This window comes from Lytechinus pictus, chromosome 17, assembly GCF_037042905.1.
Source record: "Lytechinus pictus isolate F3 Inbred chromosome 17, Lp3.0, whole genome shotgun sequence".
Classification (NCBI taxonomy): domain Eukaryota; kingdom Metazoa; phylum Echinodermata; class Echinoidea; order Temnopleuroida; family Toxopneustidae; genus Lytechinus; species Lytechinus pictus.
Window position 1 is genome coordinate 4535793 of NC_087261.1, and position 6757 is coordinate 4542549.

Here is a 6757-nt window from a genome sequence, read left to right on the forward strand (position 1 = left end):
GTTGATCTGTTTCTTTGATTTTTCTGTTTTCACACAAGCTATCTTGTTCCAAAAGTTTTATTCTCCTTTAAAATCTAGGTTGATTGTCAAAATATTATCATACATGTACAGGTACTGTACATCTAGATCTCTGGCACATTGATGTCAAATTATCTTTGTAAAATTGTGACGTCTTAGCTAAAATTGATAATTCTGATGATCACTAAACACAGAAAAGTATGTGGGACACAGGGACAGTGTACTTGCTTCGAAAAATACTTGACATTTGATGTGGAATTCCGTGCTTATTTGCTCATTTCTCAGCATTTACACATTTTCTTACAGAATGAGAGCTGTTTTGAGTTTGGCACATACAAACACTTTTGTGATAATTTCATTGGATTCTGTTCGAACTCATTTTGAGATTGTTACCACAACTGGTATTTATCATTAAATGCATGATGCATCTATAGCTTAAAATTGATTTGACTTTTAAAAGGTTCCACTTGTCACCTGTGTCTGTGATGATGAAGCCCAGAAAAAAAATTGCACCCGAAAATAATTATTTACTGCTGAAAATAAGTTAAGTAAAGTGCCTGCACAACACCAAATTAATTTCGTCCCATACACGAGCATGTTTAAAACATGTAAACATCAATTTCTTCCACAAAAAGGAATCACTAAAAATCTTCAAATTAGAAATGTAAAAAAATCATTGTTTTCCAAGGCAAACAGACAGATTCCTCACTTTATTCCAGCACAAAAACAATTTAAAGGGAATTGTTCAATTATTAATCTATTATATTTTATATGTATGTTTTGCTCAAATACTACATGTATTAATGGTAAAAATGTGGCAATGATAACATAAATAATGTTGCTAATCTAAGACTTAAAGCTGTTCAAACAAAAATCCACATACCGGTACATGTAATTCAATGAAGCTAATTAGCACTGACGGCAAGGGTTAGGAGTCCCTTGACCGGACTAGTAGTAGGAAGTAATGTAGTCATGGCATTGTCATAATGACTAACTACTACTGATGCTGCTTGCAATGCAAAGAAAAAAAACATTACACAGTGGCTGGGGTGATTTTGCACCTGAGTGAAATACTCAAAAGAGCACTGTAAAAAGAGCTCTGAAAACTTCCTGTTCATTGCAGTGTTAAAAGCTTATGAAACAGATCATAGGTAGTGTTAGGACAAGTAGCCCCCCCCCCCCCCAGAAAACAAACAAACACAAAAAACAACAGCAACATTTTTTTCCAGTCACATTTTATCTTATCTCAGAAAAAACAGCTTGCTAATAATGATATCTTAAATCAGTATTCTAAAAGTAGAGCCTAGAGGAAATTCATCTTGACATACCGCTGCATTCCCCAAACCCCCTTGCTCTATCTGACCTCCCCCCATCAAGTCCACAAGTCCCCTCACTTTTTTAAAGGGATGGTCCAGGCTGGACATATCGGAGGTGCAGTGGTATTGAAATGGTCAAGGCACGGCTATAATCCAAAATGCTTTGAAGAAAGATGAATATGGATCACGAAGAAAAACAAAATTGAGGAGGATTGAAGGATATATAGAGAGAGACCTACATGTAGGCTAAATTAGGGAAACCATCTACCTACATGTACGGGCAATGCCATAAAAAAATCTGCCTCTTTATATGTCCAACCCCCATTTTGCTCCAGTCTTACTTCACTTCATAAACTGACCAAGTCATGGTCCTTTGAGAACATTACAGACCCGGGGGGGGGGGGGGGGGGGCCACTTCCATTGACGAGTGGATACCATGCGCGACCATGGGGTCTCGAAAAGCACCCTAAACACGTATTTTCCATATTCTGAAAATGCACCCCTTAACAAGTATTGGCGTGTGAAACCCTACCCTTAACAAGTATAGGAAACAAAACGATACTCTTGACAAGTATTCCCTGAAATGAACCCCTAAACAAGTACAGTGATATGTCACGGGTCTGTCGGTCGTCGGTTACTTTTACACATCACTTGGTTTAGAACGGCCCTACCTTCCACACGTCGCGCAAATCGGACTCTAAATACGTAGTGTTGGAGCAAAAAGGACATCCTTTATAAAACATTTAATTTTGTTTTATCATCCCCGAAAATTTGACCCTAAACACGTAGCTTTCCTAACGAAATAGATACCCTTTTTTCATTATTTTTGTGTTTTTGACACCCTTATCACGTTACGTACGTAACGTGCCCTATCTTGAAAAAGACATCCTTTTTACGTGTTTTTTTGGTCGCGCATGGTATCCACTTGTCAATGTAAGTGGCCCCCCCGGGATTACAGACTGTCAAAGAAATCAGAGACAGAAAATTTCATGTAGGTCCAACATATATGGGGTCGACACAAGAATTTTATGGAATTGACCATAGCATAGTAATGATTGTACGACATCAGTCCCCTCACTTTTAAGACACATCTTCCCACCACCAACTGGGCGTTGTGGCATGCACCTGTAATCCAACCTGTGGGGAAGTTACAAATTGATGCAGAGGTTCAAGCCCTGGGCTCCGTAACACAAAGGTTTGCGATGAATTGCAAATATGAAAGAACTGCACTGGTTGGTCCCTGGTCAGTATTTTAAACATAATGCACTTGTAACATTGATATTGATTGGTCAGTCCATTTAGCGATTAATCGCTAATCTTTGTGTTACGGAGCCCTGGTCACGTCTTTCGGATGGTGACGTTAAAGGTCGGTCCCAGACGTAAATAATCATATCTGAGTGATACACGTCAGACAAAACTCAAATACACACACACACACCAATCTTCCATAAAAAATTGTTATGTTCACAAACTTCACACATTAGCACTTCCTCCACAGTAAACATATACCAGGACTTGTTGGTGTTAAAATTTTATAACATCCTGGTATTAAACTTGTTCCTCCTGGTAGATGACTTTTACTTACAATGGCTACCAACTATGCTACTGTTCACCACTTTTGTCTGGTATGATAAATAGATGAATAAATAAATGAATGAATGAATAAGTGAATGAATGAATGAATAAATACATATAAATAGACAAATAAAGTAAATAGGTAGCGGCACAAACGGCCACAGACTTTAAGGGGGAAGAAAAGGGTGTTTGGGGAAAACTTCCAAAACATTGTACACAAAGATTTTGAATAAAAATAAGAATCCAATTTTATGATAGACCTGTGTGGATTTTGGTGAACTAGATGTGTATGTGTATGTATCTATCCTCACCCTCTTTCCTTTCCTACTTCCTTCCCTTTCTTTGTTTTTGAACATACATACGTCAGTGCACCGTTACTGTATCAAGACTATTAGCATAATAATACCAAATCAGTGGAAAATAAGTCACCAAATATACTTCGACTTGCACAATGTACATTAGGCTCTATACACAAAATCAAGTTTAACTTTGTTTTTAGGGTTGTTCTTAGTCTGGCAATGTACGTTTATTACGCTACATATTCAGTGAACAGGTCAGGAATATCCAGGAGGTAAATATTGAAGCCATTATCACAAAGCCTTTAGTAGGATAAAAACATGACAACAACATTAGAAGGGTTTAAAACTGAGTGTGAGATCGAAGAATGGTTGCCTAACGTTAAACCTGTAAATGTAGGTGTATTGTTGACCGTTGAGGCTCCATAGAAAGTCCATGTGTACATGTAGACCAACAGGTCGAGTATCTAGACCTATGTTCAGTGAAAAGGGTATTTCATGTCACCTTTCCCTATCTTTTATATCTTACCAATAGAATGCAATGCGATCACCAAGACCATTCTCCACATGTCGGTCGAGAACATTGTAGCAGACATTAGTAGTTGCACCCTGGAACCACTTGATGTACACCGGCCCGTTGTTCACGTTAAAATTATACTCTAAGAGCTTGCCTTCGGTCGGCGGAGTTTTGAAGTAAAATTGCTCAGCTATCTTACTCCAAAACACCTCAGGTTCATTTATGGATTGGTCATAGAGTTTCTTGTACTCTTCGATCGACTTCACGTGTGCATTTTTCTGCAGTTCTTGGTTTGGATAGTAAAGCCTTGTCGCTTGGTCTCCGCTAGCGTCCGCCATGATTGCATCGAAGTGTTTGAACTGGCTGAATGTTGTTCGAGCGCGGCGGCTGGCGCGAGCTCGACGCGACGCGAGCGGCGTGGCTTGGCAGAGCGGGCCTGGCTCGAGGAGCGTGGGCCGGGTTGGCCAAAGAGTACAGTATAAAAATCGTACGATCGGTAGCTAGGCCAGGGGGACAAAGATGAAAGATGGGCGTGGTCGCTCTTCAAGAGTTTATTAACCACAATGGTTAATAAACTCTTGGACCGTTGTATAGGTCCATGATAAACTCTTCAACTGAATGATATTATTGATAATATAAACTGTTTGGAAAACAAGATCATCTCAAATGGAATCAGAGCCCTTCTGGGCATTGTACGTGGCTCTTCTTTTCTCCTTTTTCATTGCTAAAGGTGGAGTGAGTGGATAAATGCATAAGTTTCTGAAATTCAGATGGATCAGGCAGGTCAAAGATTGTTGTTTTTCAAAATGATGCAGTAACCGTCACAGGTTATGTTCGACCGATAAAAATAGTCAATATCAACCAAAATTCTGGTAAATTCTAACTTATGGTTGATTTTGACCATTTTTGTCGGTTGGACACATAATCATCAACACAAATTATTTTGACATTTTATTAAAGGGATGGTCCGGGCTGAAAATATTTATATCTAAATAAATAGAGTAAAATTCACAGAGCAAAATGCTGAAAACTTCATCAAAATCGGATATCAAATAAAAAAAAGTGAAGTTTATCAACATTTTGTGAAAACAGTTATATGCACACTATCATGAATATTCATTAGGTGGGCTGATGATGGCATCCCCACATTCATTTTTATAATGTTATTACATGAAATCATAAATGTTTCATTTTTTTATACATGTGTAAATGATGTGTCTCCATTATGATGAAATAAGTTGCGGCGATGAATAACTAATGCACTTATAATCCGTTGTCAATCCAATTGTTTTATTTCTTGGTAGAATTTCTTTTAAAATAAACCTTATTTCATATAATAAAATAAAAAGAACAAGTGGTCAAATTTTCAGCATTTTGCTTTGTGAATTTTACTCTTTTTATTGGGATAAAAATACCTCCAGCCTGGACCATCCCTTTAAGAGTCAAGAATCCCTATGACAGTCTGATTTTCAAGTAGTGAAAAGGCCGAAAATGCACACTCATGAAATTTTGTTCTGATTCACCTTGCAATTTACGCTTTATTCTCATTTCGAACATAGACCGTGCAAAAATAAAATTGTGCAAAATGAACTGTCACAAACAAAAATATTATTTGATTGCTTTCACTGATTGTTAACAGATGTGCGACAGTAGCTTCATGATGATGATTATGATAATAATAATGAAATAAGTTTGGAGCTGACCCATGATGATCCAGCCAACCTAAAGAGGAGATCAGGGGGGCGTTTCATGAAAGGACTTGTCGGACGTTTTATCCGACAAGTCCCATTTTATCCGACAGTCAGACCTGCCGACAGTTACCATAGTAACAGTACCTCTCAGCCAATCAGAATCAAGGAAAGATGTCAGATCTGACAACTTGTCGGATGAAAATATTGATGAAACGCTCCCCAGGGCCCTGGGAGCGATTTTTTAAATTGGGGTGCTGATGTAAATTTGAAGAGCAAAAAAAAAGGTTTTCACTACAAAATGGAAGTGATATTATTGGTCCCAAAAAATAAAAAAGAATAAACAAGAGTTATCAATACAAAATGGAAGTCATTATTGGTCCCTACAAATTTGAAAAGGAGGGGGGGGGTTCACTACCGGTATACCAAATAAAGGCCCCTCGATCGGGTTATATTTATCCAATTTTTTTCTCACTCCTTCCAGAATTTCAGGAGGTGCTGTTTCACTGTAAAATAATACATGCAGCACCCCAAACAGGCGCAGCGGACGCATTTTTGTTGGGGGGGGGGGGGGGGGCAAAGAAAAAAAAGGGCACTTATATATCAAAATGGGTATTTGGTTGCAAACGAATATTTTTAACATGAGATTATCATCTGCGTTAAGAAGTTTTGTGTTTTGTATTAAGTTGAGCAAAGCCTTTTTGAAGTGATTTCTGATAGATGAAATATATTTAGGCTTTGTTTTTCAGCGAGCGAGCGGTTTGGAAAATTTTTCCATTCTAAAAGCTGCTGTGAAACTCGCCTTTTGGTCAATTATCGCGCAAATTATTAGCTGTTAAAAGTGCATCCTTGCGAGATGTTGCGAGCGCGAATCGCCATGCTCAAACTTTTGGACAAATATCCTGAAAATTAAACATACCGAGCAGTTTTTGTTATCATGAAAAAAATGTGTATCTAACTAGAAAATTCGCGCGAGCTGAAATTTTTATACTGACCAGAAAAAGACACTGGTAAGGATTGCATTATAGTGACTGATGAAGATGATTTTATATCTCATCAATCAAATGACGCGAGCGCGAAGCGCTAGCTGTAAATTTGTGATATTCCAACCTGAAAACTGGATAAGCACTTTTTGTAACCAAGAACATAGGCCTAATGAGTACTTTACCAAATAATGATTGATGCGAGAATGAAGTGCGAGCTGAAAATTTGTGATATTCCAACCTAAAAACTGGACATTTTATTACAGCACTTTTGCAACTATAACAGGATGAGTACCTTACTAAACAATAATCGATGCGAGCGTGAAGCGCGAGCCAAACAAATTGTAATTTTCTAAGGCCTAAA